Source organism: Pristiophorus japonicus, unplaced genomic scaffold, assembly GCF_044704955.1.
Source record: "Pristiophorus japonicus isolate sPriJap1 unplaced genomic scaffold, sPriJap1.hap1 HAP1_SCAFFOLD_194, whole genome shotgun sequence".
Taxonomy (NCBI): domain Eukaryota; kingdom Metazoa; phylum Chordata; class Chondrichthyes; family Pristiophoridae; genus Pristiophorus; species Pristiophorus japonicus.
In genome coordinates, this window is record NW_027251632.1 from 73,386 (window position 1) to 87,643 (window position 14,258).

Below are 14,258 nucleotides of genomic sequence, written 5' to 3' on the forward strand. Positions count from 1 at the left end.
TTTAATGGACGTTTGCTTATCATCCGCTGCTTTACTACGTCTCGTATTTCAATCACAGAATGGCTCACTGCCGGTGATTGGTCTGCAGTGGAAAATATCAAACAGCAATAAATACAATACCGGTGTGTAATCCCTCATTCTCACCATTACGCTGCTCTGAACTGCAACGAGCGCGTGACCATTTGGCTAAGGCGTCTCACCTTGGTGCAAACCCTAATGTTATCAGAAAATTGCAGATTTGAGGCTTGTGCGGGTGCTTTTGTAAAATGTTGTTCAACTTTAAAAATAAAACCATTAGCTGAAGGTGATTTCCTTGCAGGGCTCTTTATTAAAAGGTATTTTGTCATTCTATTTCCTGTGTATATTTCTCACTGATCTTTGCAAATAGTTTCCAACAAACCAACACTAATTAATGCCTGTAAATTAATAGTGTTGACAATTCGAACACTATAAGTGTAATAAAAGGCAGTGGAGAGAAGTCTGATCAGATCCCATTGATCAAATCAAAGAGTGAAATATTCCCTTTTGAATCGCTGCGAGCAGGGTTCGAACCTGCGTGGGGAAACCCCATTGGATTTCAAGTCCAACGCCTTAACCACTCGGCCATCGCAGCTACAAGATGGATTCGTTATAACAGTTGAAAGATCGTTGCGAAATATCAGACAAATATACTTTTAGTCAACGTAATATCAGGCATTCAAAAATTGTGGGTTTGAGTCCCACCAGAGACAGATTTTAGGTCAGGATTTGATGTTTCCTGGGCAGCACAATCAAATTTGCAGCAAATCAATACTTCAGAGATGTGAAACTGCGGCCCCTGCACTTGCTGTTACACAACGTCTCCAATTATCCTCTGAATTCTCTGGGCGCACTGGGTCATTTGCACAGCAACAGGAGCAAGACATCGAGCCTCTGACAGGCTGAGTCCATTAACCGCTCAAAAACTTGCAAAGGACACGTGATAGAACAGTGGAACTCTTTTCGGTCGCGCGCAGCTGCTGCATAGATGACGAGAATGGATTGCCAAACCCACGAACCTGTTGCACAGAAAGAGGAGGAGGCCATTCAACCACTCGAGCCTATTGCATAGGACCAGGGGGATGACATTCCGTCCCTGATCCTGATGCACAGTGTAATATATTTGTTCGTGAGTTATCTGACACCAGAGTGCGCCACTGTCGGATGTCATTTAGGCAATCCATGAAGTCGGATCTTGTTCTTAACCGAAGTAGGAATCAAAGAGACCGGGTAACCACACGAGGCAGTTTATAATAAAGGACTCTTGTGTTATTACACACAAGGACAGGAGGAGTTATTCCGAATCTCGAGGACATTAAACCGCTGGATTCAATTAATATTGACATGATGGTTCAGTCACCGGACCAGGGGATTGACATTCCTTACCTCCAACTGTTGCCCAGGAACAGGTCGAGTCATTCAACCCTTCGAGCACATTACACAGGCGGTCAATCATAGTGGTATGATTTTTATTATACTGAACTAGTATTCCAGAGACAGGAAATTAAAGCCCACCATTAGAGTACGGTAAATTAAATTCAATTAAATAAATCTGGAAATTAAAAAAGTATCAATAATGGTGACCATTATCGTAACAAACCCATCTGATTCACTAATCTCCTTCAGGGAAGGGGATCTGCCGACCTTACCAGTCTGGGCCGATATGTGACTCCAGACCCATAGCAACGTGGTTGATTCTATACTGCCATCTGAAATGTCGAAGCGAGCCATTCAGCTGCATATGGTTGCTCACCAACACATTAACAATGAAATTAGGTGTGGGCAACAAATGCTGCCCTTGCTAGCGATGACCACATGCTTGAATTAATCAACTAGAACACTAGGACCTCTAGATTGTTAAACAGAAACAATCAGACCCTCAAGCCAGGTCACAATGTTGAGTGGAGTCAACTAGAATGCATAGCTTGCTGGCTTCAATCCATAAATCAGAGAGTTGGGTTAAAATGGAGATTTACATAGTGGCAGAACGTGGATAGTGGTGTTCCACAAGGATCGGTGATGGGACCACTGTTGTTCACAAGTGATATTGACAACTTGACCGAGAAAGCGAAAACATCATATCGAAATTTGCAAGTGACATCTAATTATGCGGGTAGTCAAAAGTGAGGAGGACTACAACACATTAGAGGAGATCATTAATAAACTTGTAGATTGGGCATATCATTGGCTTTTGAATTTCAAACCATATAACTGTGAGGTGTTAAATTTTGTTAGGAAGAATAGGGCGGTCACTTATTATTGGAGGATACCAGTCTGGGTGGCGTAGAAGATCAAACGGAAGGCGAATACACAATACTCTAAAAGTTAAGACACAGATTAGCAAGGTCATAAATAAGCAAAACCAAAAAGCACGTATAGTATAGAATGTAGCGAATTTATGGTAAACTTGTATTTTACCTTTGTTAGACCACACAGGGTAGTGTGCACATTTCCATTCGGCATATTATAAAAAGCATATAGAGGCATTTTAGAGGATGCAGAGAAGATTTACAAGGATGATAACAGAACAGCCAGTGTACACATATCAGCAAAGGAAGAACAGGCTAGATCTCTTTTCTATTGGAATACGGAGGCTGAGGCGTTATCAAATTTTGGTGCTCTGTTTACAAGGTAACGTTCGATGGGGTATATGCTTGGACATAAGTTTACAGATTGTACAATTCAGCTGCTGCTGTTGTCCTACAGCACCTCAAGGATGCCCAGCGTTGAGCTGCTCCATCTGTTCAGAATCTATACGATTTAGCACGGTTGTGGTGCCAGAAAATACGAAGCAGAGTGTCCTCCGTGTGAAGACAGGACTTAGTATCCACAAGGTGTTTCCAGTATTCGCTGCTACCGATATCGCCATGGACAGTTGCATCTGCGACAGACAGTTTGGTGAGTAGAAATTCAAGTAGGTTTTGTAATATCGGATCGGCAGTTGTGAGGGAGCACAGCACTGTCCGAGTTGCTGACTTTCGGTTGAGATCTTAAACCGAGACATGTCTGCCCTCCGAGCTGAACGTAAAATATCCCATGCTCGCTATTCAGAAGTAGAGCAGGAGAGTTCACCCCGGTGTCTTGGAGCCAACTTTCATCCTACAAACAACATCTAATCACTATTTAATCGTGGGTTCTTGCTGGTGCAAATCTGCTTTTGCATTTCCTACATTAGTGACCAGACTGTAAAACAACTTAACTGGCTGTGAACCGCTTTGGGAAGTCCTGAGATGAATGTCCCTGCAAAAATGCTCGCGTTTTTTTATCGTTAAATAAAAATACACAATAGCAAGGCCGGTTGAATCAAATGGTTAAGCATGGCGCTGTTAACGCGAATGCTGCGCTTTCGATCCTCGTAAGGAACATCTTTTATTTTGTGTGGGGGAGGGCAGGGTAACGAGCATCTTAGCTTTGTTATTTTAGAGCAGCTTAAACATTTAGGAATGAAACTGACAAGGACCTGCAATATATTCAAGAATTGCTGCAAAATCTTAGTTCTGCCAAGAGCTCATTGAACTGCGGAGAGTTTCCAGCATTTAATGAACAATACGATTATCTCCGAAAATTTGGGACTTCTCATATTTCAATCAGTTAATGGCCCACTGCCGCTGATTGGTTTGCCGTGCTAAGTATGGAATTGAAATAAATGCAATTGCGGTGTGTAATCCCTCATTCACGGCATTCGTCATCTGTGCACTGCAGGAACAGCGTGGCTGAATGGCTAAGGTGTCTGACTTCGGAAAAACACTGATATTATCAGAAAATTGTAGGGTTGAGTACTGTCGAATCTTATTCAGCTGAATATGACTTCATTCTAAAAATTGCAGGGCTCTTTATTAAAATGCATTTTTAATGCTGTTTGCTGTGTATATTTCTCATTGATCTTTGCAACGTTTACAACAAACCTACAATCGCTAATTGATGGCAGTATTTATTAGTGTTTCCAATTAGAAAAATAGGTTTGCGTCAATGATTGCAATAAAGTGCAGTTGAGGGAATTCTGTTCAGTTTCGGCGTCAGTCATCTCGTCAGCGAGCTGATTAAAGCAAATAAAATGTTCACTGTAGAATCGCTATAAGCAGGGCTCGAAACCACATTCTATTTCAAGTCCAACGCCTTAACCACTCGGCCATCGCAACTATGCACGTTAATTATTTATTAATCTACTGGTCGGTGGAAAATTTAAGACAATTGCCGGCATGCTTGCCCTGTTTGAAATCCCAGTCGATATGAAAACTAAATCGTAGAATCATTGAATTTCACAGCACAGCAGGAATGATTTCGTCCAGAACTGGAAGCATTTACTTTCGTGAAAATGTAAACAGACTGGGGAGCTTTTCTCTGTAATAGCCAAGGCAGATATTGTCTCTAATATTATGAAGGGATGTGATAGCGCCGACGTGCAGAAAATATTTGCTATTATGCAGGAGTTCAGAATTAGAGGTCATAATTATAAGACAGACACCGATGAATTCAGAAGGCAATGCAAGAGTAACTTCTTTACCAAAGAGTGATTAGAATGTGGAAGGTGCTACAATGTTCTGGAGTTGAGGCGAATACAACAGAGGCATTAAAGAGAGAGCTACCCAAGCACATGAGTGAGAAAGGAATAGAAGGATGTGCTGATAGGATGAGTTGAAGTACGATTGAAGTGATCCGGGTCTGGGGACCTATCTCCTTTCAAATCGACTAAAAACCTGAATGCTTCCTTTGTCACTGTGTTTACTTCATCCAGAAAATGACATTCCTCCTCGATAGCAGTATCTGCATTGCCCCTTTCCTTTGTGAAAACAGATGAACAGTATTCATTAAGAAATTACCAAAATCTTCCGCCTCCACACAAAGATTACACTCAAGGTCGCGAAGACGTCCTATCCTTTCTTTAGTTACCATCTTACTCCTAATATATTTGTCAAACATCTGTAGGTTTTCCTTAATTTTAGGAGCCAAACATTTTTAACGCACTCTCTTACCATTCCTAACATCATTTTTAATTGTGTCTCTTAACTGTCTATATTCCGCCAAGGGATCATTAGTATTTAGCTGGTGGGATATGAAAAAGCGTCCCTTTTTTTTAATCCTCCCCTGTAAGTCCTTAGACGTCCAGGGGGCTCTAGAATTATTTTCCCAGCCTTTTACTTTATGCGCACATGCTTGGCCTTAGCCTTCACGATCTCCTCCCTTGAATGCCTCCCACTGTTCCGACAATGATTTACCTACAAGTAGCTGTTTCCTGTCCACTGCTGCCAAATCAATTCTCAACTGAGCAAAATTAGCTTTTCCCCAATTTGGGACTTTTATTAAAGCAGTTAATTTTCTTTAGCGACAGCTAACATGAGTCTGACTGAATTATAGTCACCGGCACCCAAGTGTTCTCCCACTGATACCCCGTCAACCTGCGCAGCTTGATTTCTCCCAGAAAAATCCAGAACCGCCACATTTTGTCTTGGGCCTGTTACATAGTGACGAAAAGAGGTTCAGTTGAATACATTTAAAGAATTCTGCACTCTTTCCCCTTCACACTATATATGTCCCAATATTTGGATAGTTAAAATCCCTACTATTACTACCCTAAGGTTTATGCACCGCATCCATTTGCCTACATATTTTATCCGCCATCTCCATCCCACAGTTTGGGGGTCTATAATACATTCGCAGCAGTGTGAACACTACTTCTTTATTTTTCAATTAGACTCATATGACCACATTTGATGATCCCTCTCACATATCATCCCTCTTGTATTCTATGCCTCTGCAAAATGAGGAAAGCATTCCGTGTGCCTTCTGAAATAACTTTTCTGCCTGTTCGGCTACATTCACGGATTTGTGGACATGCATTCAACGTTCCCTTTGTTCCACTACACTTCTCATTGTCCTGCTATTTAACGTGCGATCCTTGGCCTGGTTCGCACTACACAAATGCATTACCTCACGATTCTACGGATTGGTTTCCATAAGCCACGATTCTGCCCAGCTGACCAGTTCATTGATATCTTCCTGCATTCAACAACTTTATTCTTCATTATCAACCACAAAGCCAATTTTTGTATCATTTGTATAAGTTTTAACCAGAGGCCCTTCATTCAAGTCTAAATCATTAATAAATACCACAAAGAAAAATGAATCTTCTGCGCAGTCTTACGGATCCTGACTCGAACAGCCTTCCAGTTGCAACAACACCTATTGTTCTTTACTTCCTGACTCCGAAACAATTCCGGATTCAACTTGCCACTTTGCCTTGGATCCCAAAGGCTGGTTACTCTCCTGAGCAGTCTGTCATATGGGACCTCGTCATAAGCCTTTGCTAAAAGCCACATGCACTGCCAAAAAGTGCACTACCCTCATCGGCACTCCTTGTGATCTCCTCAGAAAATTAAATCAATTAAGTCAGACACGGCCATCCCTTTACAAATCCATGCTGACTGATCTTGACGAATCTGTGTCTTTCTAAATGAATATTTATCCTGTTCTTTAGACTCTTTTCAAATAATGTTCCAACAACCGATGTAATGCTGACTGTTCTTTAATTGTTCATCGATCCATTTTGAAACAAATGCACAACATTAGCAGTCCTCCAGTCCTTTGGCACGACGCCTGTAGCCAGAGAGTATTATGATGGTCAGATCTTGTACTATTTCCTCTTTTGCTTCTCTCGGTCCTGTGGAGTTTTCCACCTACAAAGCTGTCAAATTCCTCAATATTACCTTTTTCACGATGTTTATTTCAGTTAATATTTCAGACTTCTTACCGATTGCAACGTCTGCATCGCCCCTCCCTTTTGTGAAAACAGTTGCAAAGGATTGATTAAAATCATACACACATATTCTGCCTCCATAAACAAATTACTTTTATCGTCTCTAATGATCCCTCATCTTTCTTTTGATATCCTTTGCTCTTAATTTATTTGTAAATCTTTGCATTTTCATTGATTTACTTGGCAATATATTTTGCTTTTCTCTCTTTGCTTACCAATGTCCTGTTAAATTTCAACTTCCACTTTATTTTCTCCTCTAGACTTTCTGAACTATTGAGCCCAAACTTTGGCATATGTTCCCCTATTTTCATTATTCTGCGCTGAAAGCACCTTGACATCCAAGGGGCTTTAGATTTGTTAGCACCACCCTTTTCCTTTCAGGAGCATATTTGTGCTGAAACCTGAGGATCTTCTCATTGAATGCCTCCCAATGCTCTTCTCATTGAATGCATCCCAATGCTCTAAAACAGTTTTTGCCTTCAAGTAACTGTTTCCAGCCCACTTTGCCTAAATCAGATCTCTGTTTACCAAAATTGTCTTTTACCAAATTAAGATTTTGTATTACGGGTGTAACTGTCAATTTCCATAACTACACTAAATTTAACTGAGTTATGATCACAAGAACTAAAATGCTCCCCATTGATGCATCTTCGACCTGCTCAGCATCATTCGCTCAAACTAAGCGCAGAACCGTCCCCTATCTTGTTGGTCTTGCTACATATTGGCTAAAAATGATCTCCTGAATAAATTTCAGGAATGCTGCACCCGCGATACTTTTCACACTAATTCTATCCAAGTTAATATAACGGCAGTTGAAATCGCCTACTCTTACTGCCCTCAAATTCCAGCACTTCTCAGACGTTAACCAACATATTTTCTCTTCGATCTCCCTCTGGGCGTCTACAGTACACTCCCAGCCCCTTTTATATTCTTGAATTTATCTAATATATCCTGAATTGAAGACACTTCAAACACATTATCTTACCTCACAGCTGCAATTGTTTACTTAATCAATACTGCGACCTCCCCATTACCCTCGGTTTTATCCCTCCTCTCACCTGCCTGACAAACATGTAACCAGGAATGTTGACCGATCATACCTGCCCTTCTTTCAATCATGTCACAGTAAATGCTTCAATATGATTCTCATCGCTGGCACGTGGAACCGGGTGTAAGCTGAAATTACTAACTTTGAGGTGCTGCTTTTTTCATCATCTTAGACGTTCTCTCGAACAAGGATGACTTGATTCAACATGAGTTCACAGTTATTTCAATGAAAGACCCGATAATTCAGTCCTGAACTCTAATTCAAGGAGTTGATGTCTTTTTAACGTGTGGAGACCTTTGCACCTAAGCCACCATAGCGACTTGACAGAGCTAGGAGTTTATATCGTGGCATGGGTTAAGCAGGATCATTGGAGAACTGCTCTGCTTCATGGACCTAGCACACACACATTTGGCATTGTGGGCTAACCCGTGCTGCCCCTGTGCCGTCGGCAATTCTGCGCCCCGTATCCTCATTTATCGCACCTCTGCCACGAACTCTCACCACTCCTCCGCCATAATCATTCGCTCCATTTCCATCGCGATCTCTGGCCTTATCTCCACCACGATCTCTTGCCGTTCCTCTGCAACAAAAGCATTCGCTGCACATCTGCCACGATCTGTCACTGCTCCTCCGCCAAATTATCAGGCCGCTTCTCCGCCACACGCATTCGCTGCATCTCCGCCATGATCTCTCGCTTCTCCTCCACCACAAGAAATGTGCTGCACCTCATGCTTTTTAAACCCTATCCGAGCTCCCACAAATCAGCATGCAATGCTTCATCTCACTTGCGATCTGTGTCATTGGTATCATAATGGATCAAGTTCTCTGGTTGTTCACCCTATCCCCCCAGCATCCCCTGCATCCGCTCAGTTATATATTTGACCCTGGCACCATAAACGCAACATATCATTCTGGATTGATGTCTGTGGCGTGTCTGCACGGTTAACTATTGAATCTTTTACCAATATTGCTCCCACTCTTCTTCCTACCTCCTGGGCAGCTGATCCGGCAGTGGTGCCATGGACTTGGCTCAGGTTGCATTCCCTGGAGAACCATCCCCCACCCCCCCACCCGCCCCGCACCAGTACTCAGAACAGAAAGCTGGGTGGAGAGTGAGAAGCACTCAGGTGATTTCTGAACTACCTGGCTGTTCCTACTCTTCAGTCTGCCGGCCACACATTCCTTCTCACCCAGCACACTTTTAATGTGCGAGGTGACCACATCAAGAAACGTGCTATCCACGAAGTTCTCAGCTTCTTGGATGCACTGCAGTGACTCTCCCACTGGTATGCTTTCCATCTGCCCAATTAATTGCGAAAAACTTAGTACAGAAGTGCAACCTTCCATGTTGGGACTGCTATTAAGTGGCTAAAAAAAGTTATCCTCAATGCAAATGAGCTATTCTGTGCCGTCTATACATTTTACACTACTTATATCACAGTGAATATTAAAGTAATTGATATCCACCATAGTACAAACCAAAATGAGTGAACTTTCAGATATTTGCTATCACATTGCTTCTTCTAGCTCCCACGGATTGTTTGGGGGACTACAGCACACTCCCTGCAATGCGTTTGCCCATTTTTGTACATATGTTGAAATCATTTAGCTTAATTTAAACTCGTTCTAACATATGATTCCTTCTCACAGCTGTAATTGTTTATTTAGCAAAAATTGCCACCCCCTCATTTTTATGCCCATCTTTATCTTGTTTGAAAACCATGTAACCAGGAATGTAAAGATGCCTACCTTACCCTTATTTATGCCATGTTTCTGTTATCGCTAATGTATCATATTTCAAGGTGTGTATCTGTGCCTTTAGCTCCTCTACCTTTTTCACCTATTCCTTGCGTTTGGAATATGCCATCAATCACAGGCGTGGCTGGAAGTATGTTTCCAGTGAGTTTCCCCAGGGCTAAATACCAGGCCTCTTGCTTTTTGTGGTACATAGCAATGATTAGATGTGAATGCAGGATGTATGATTAAGAATTTTGAAGATTATACTAAAACTGGCTGTGTGGTTGATAATGAAGAGGAAAGCCATAGACTGCAGGAATATATAAATGCACTGGCCTGGTGGGCGGAACAATGGAAAATATAATTCAATCTGGTGAGCAGTGAGCTAATGCATTTTGGCAGGGCTAATAAGGCAACGGAACACACAATCAGTGGTATGGCACTGCAAGACATAGAGAAAAAAGGGCTTCTTGAAATGCATGTACTCAGATCAATGAATGTAGAAGGATACGTGGTTAAGAAGGCATACGGAATACGTACATATAGCAGGAGAGGCATGGAATACAAGAGCAGGGCGGTTATGTTTGAAATGCTATAAACACTAGTTGGAACACAGCTAATGTACTGCATGCAGTTCTGGTCACCATTACAGGAAAGACGTGATTGTTCGAGAGAGGGTACTGCTCAGATTTAAGATTAGGCGAGCATTCTACCGATGAAGCACGAATGCTCGGATTTATATTATTTTCACTTTCCAAACTCCAACTGATTTTGGAACAATTTCTTTCATAATAAAAACTGAGACACGGCTCCAAAATAAAATGCAAAGTGGAGCAGATGCTGCATATAGAATTATTTAATCAATGCTGGAACAAAACTCGGCAGGTCAAGTACCAGCTGTGTCCAGAAAAACACAGTGCTAAGCTCTTAGGTTTTTGAGCTCTCGGCAGAAGTAACATTTTTAAGTATTACTTCAAAGTATTATATATTCTACATGAGTTTGCTTACAAACGTTTAAAGCTGGTGAAAAATAACAAAAAGAAAATACCAAACGCCCCACAAAGTAATGTCAATGTGCCACAAGGGGTTCAAACACACGACATAACTAAGTAACACCACGTTTTAACTAAGTGAACTAAGCAGCCATGCTGTGAACCGCAATATTCAAGATACTTTTATGTTGGAAGCTGATATTATCCAGGCGTCTTCAAATCATGCACTATCCATCAATTATAACATAAGAACATAATAAATAGGAGCAGGACTATGTCATTTGGCACCTCATGCCTGTTCCACCTTTCAATAAGATCATGGCTGATCTGATCTTGGCCTCAGCTCTACATCTCTACCCGCTCCTCATAAACCCTTTACTTGCTTATCTCCCAAAAATCTGTCTATCTCCGCTTTAAATATATTCAATGACCCAGTCTCTACTGCTCTCTGGGGCAGAGGATTGCATAGATTTACAATGCTCTGAGAGAAAAAAAAATCCTCATTTCAGTTTTAAATGAACGGTCCCTTATTCTAACACGATGTCCCAGGCGGCTTTAGTTTCTTCTCTGCATTCCCCTTTTTCGAGTCCCCTTATTATCATAAGTTTCATTAAGACCATCTCTCATTCTTCTGAACTCCAGTGTGTATCGGCTCAAACTACCAAATCTTTCTTCAATGGTCAACCGCCTCAACTGCGGAATCAATCTAGTGAACCTTCTGTGAGCAAGCTCCAATGCAAGTAAATCCTTCCTTAATTACGGATAGCAAAACTGTACGAAGTACTCCAGGTTTGGCCTCACCAAAACCCTGTACACTTGCAGCTGGAGTTCTCTGCCTTAAAACTCAGGCCCCTTTTAACAAAGGCCACCATTAAATTGTGCTTCCTGATTACCTGCTGTCAATGCATACTAGTCTTTTGTGTTTCATGCACAAGCACCCCCAGGTCTCACTGTATTGCAGCACTTTGCAATTTTTCTCCATTTAAATTAAAAAAATTGCTTTTCGCATATTTCTGCCAAAGTGGATAACCTCATATTTTCCTACATTTTTTCGATCAGCAAATGTTTTTTCCCAAGCAATTAACCAATCTATATCCCGTCGCAGATGCTTTGTGTCCTCGTCTCAATTTGATTTCCCACCCATCTTTGTAACATCAGCAAACTTGGCTACATTACACCCGGTCCCTTCATCCAAAACATTAATCTAGATTGCAAATAGGTGACCCCTGCCGCATCCCACTAGCCAATGTTTGCAAACCGGAATATGATCCATTTATCCAGACTCTCGGTTTTCTGATTGTTGGCCTATATTTTATCCCCAACCCCCTGAGATTGTACCGTGTGCAGCAATCTCTTATGTGGCATGAATCGAAAGCCATTTATATATCCAAATACACCACATCTACTGGTTCCCGTTAATCCAGCTGCTCGTTTGATTCCCAAAGCACTCCAGCAAATTTGTCAATCATCAATTCATTTTAATAAAACCATGCTGATTCTGCTTGATTGAATCATGCTTTTCTGAATGTCCCGCTACTGCTTCCTTAATAATGGACTCCAGCATTTTCCAACGACAGATTTTAGGCTAACTGGTCGATAGTTTCCTGCTTGTTAGCTGCCTCATTTTTATAAATAGTGGCGTGACATTTGCAGTTTTCCAAGCCGCTAGGAGCGCTCCAGAATCCCTGTCATTTTCGTAAGTAAGAACAATGCATTTACTAAAATAAAGCAACTCCTGTTAAGAACCTAGGATTTAAGTAATCAGGTCCAGGGAACTGCTCCGCCTTTAGTCTATAATGCATTAAGTTCCTCCCGACATATCGCCCCTTGTTTTCCCACTATTAGGATGTTTTTAGAGCCTCCTTCCTTCGAACTTCGGCCTTTGACCGATACATAATAAGTGTTCAACGACTATACCATTTCAATGATCTACATTATTAATGTCTCAGTCTCATCCTTCAGGGGACAAACATTTAGTTTTGCAAATCTTTTCCATTCAAAGTACCTGTAGAAATTCTTACTATCTGTTTTTACAATTTTTACATGTCGTGCTAGTTTACTTTCATGAACCTTCTTCCCTCTCTTAATCATTCTCTGCTGACTGTTAGAATTTAGCTTCACGAATCTCTCTACATACAAACTGCATTTATGAATCATTCACTATCCAATCAGCAACTACTCTGCATATGTTAATTTATGCCACAAATGTACACATCCAGCAGATTATTAAACTCGCATCACATAGGTGCCAGGCAATGACTATCTCTGGCAAACGATAGTCAAACAGCGCCACTTGGCATTCAACGTCATGACCACCGACAACAACATACTGATGGCCACCATTCATCTCGAAATTATCTGGATCAGCCAAGTCAAATGTAACTATTCACATTGGCAGAAGGTGAATGGTGGTGTTCCACGAGTATCAGTGTTAGTACATCATTTATTTTAATGATTCAGATACAATTCCTAACTTTGCGCGTGACTCAACATCGTGTGGCGGGGGGCATTGGTGGGGATAGAGAATACCGAAGGGGAATGCAAGAAATTACAGTCGGACATTACTAAACTTGCAGGTTGGCCATATAATTGAAAAACAAAGTTCAACACAGAAAATTGTGAGATGGTATATTTTGTATGAAACATAGAAACATAGAAACATAGAAAATAGGTGCAGGAGTAGGCCACTCGGCCCTTCGAGCCTGCACCGCCATTCCAGGAGTTCATGGCTGAACATGCAACTTCAGTACGCCATTCTTGCTTTCTCACCCGACCCCTTGATCCCCCTAGTCGTAAGGCCTATATCTAACTCCTCTTTGAATATATTTAGTGACTTGGCCTCAACAACTTTCTGTGGTAGAGAATTGCACAGGTTCACCACTCTCTGGGTGAATAAATTTCTCCTCATCTCGGTACGAAATGGCTTACCCCTTATCCTTAGGCTCTGACCCCTGGTTCTGGACTTCCCCATCATTGGGAACATTCGTCCTGCATCTAACCTGTCTAAGCCCGTCAGAATTTTAAACGTTTCTATGAGATCCCCTCTCATTCTTCTGAACTCCAGTGAATACAAGCCCAGTTGATCCAGTCTTTCTTGATATGTCAGTCCCGCCATTCAGGGCATCAGTCTTGTGAACCTTCGCTGCACTCCCTCAATAGCAAAAATGTAATTTCTCAAGTTAGGAGACCAAAGCTGCACACAATACTGCAGGTGCAGCCTCACCAAGGCCCTGTACAACTGTAGCAACACGTCCCTGCCCCTGTACTCAAATCCCCTCGCTTTGTAGGCCAACATGCCATTTGCTTTCTTAACCGCCTGCTGTACCTGCATACCAACCTTCAATGACTGATGTACCATGACTCCCAGGTCTCGTTGCACCACCCCTATTCCTAATCTGTCACCATTCAGATAACTGTCTGCCTCTCTGTTTTTACCACCAACGTGGATAACCTCACATTTATCCACATTATACTTCATCTGCCATGCATTTGCCCACTCACCTAACCTATCCAAATCACTCTGTAGCCTCATAGCATCCTCCTCGCGGCTTACACTGCCACCCAACTTAGTGCCATCCGCAAATTTGGAGATACTACATTTAATCCCCTCGTCTAAATCATTAATGTACAATGTAAACAGCTGGGGCCCAAGCACAGAACCTTGCGGTAACCCACAAGTCACAGCCTGCCATTCTGAAAAGTACCAATT

At 41.9% G+C, this 14,258-nt stretch overlaps 1 non-coding gene across 1 annotated transcript; it reads right to left on the minus strand.

Annotated features, from left to right (window-relative positions):
* Positions 1–531: 531 nt before the first annotated feature.
* Positions 532–613, minus strand: trnas-uga (transfer RNA serine (anticodon UGA)). The gene has a single exon. It is a non-coding gene; the product is annotated as a tRNA-Ser (tRNA).
* Positions 614–14,258: the final 13,645 nt, after the last annotated feature.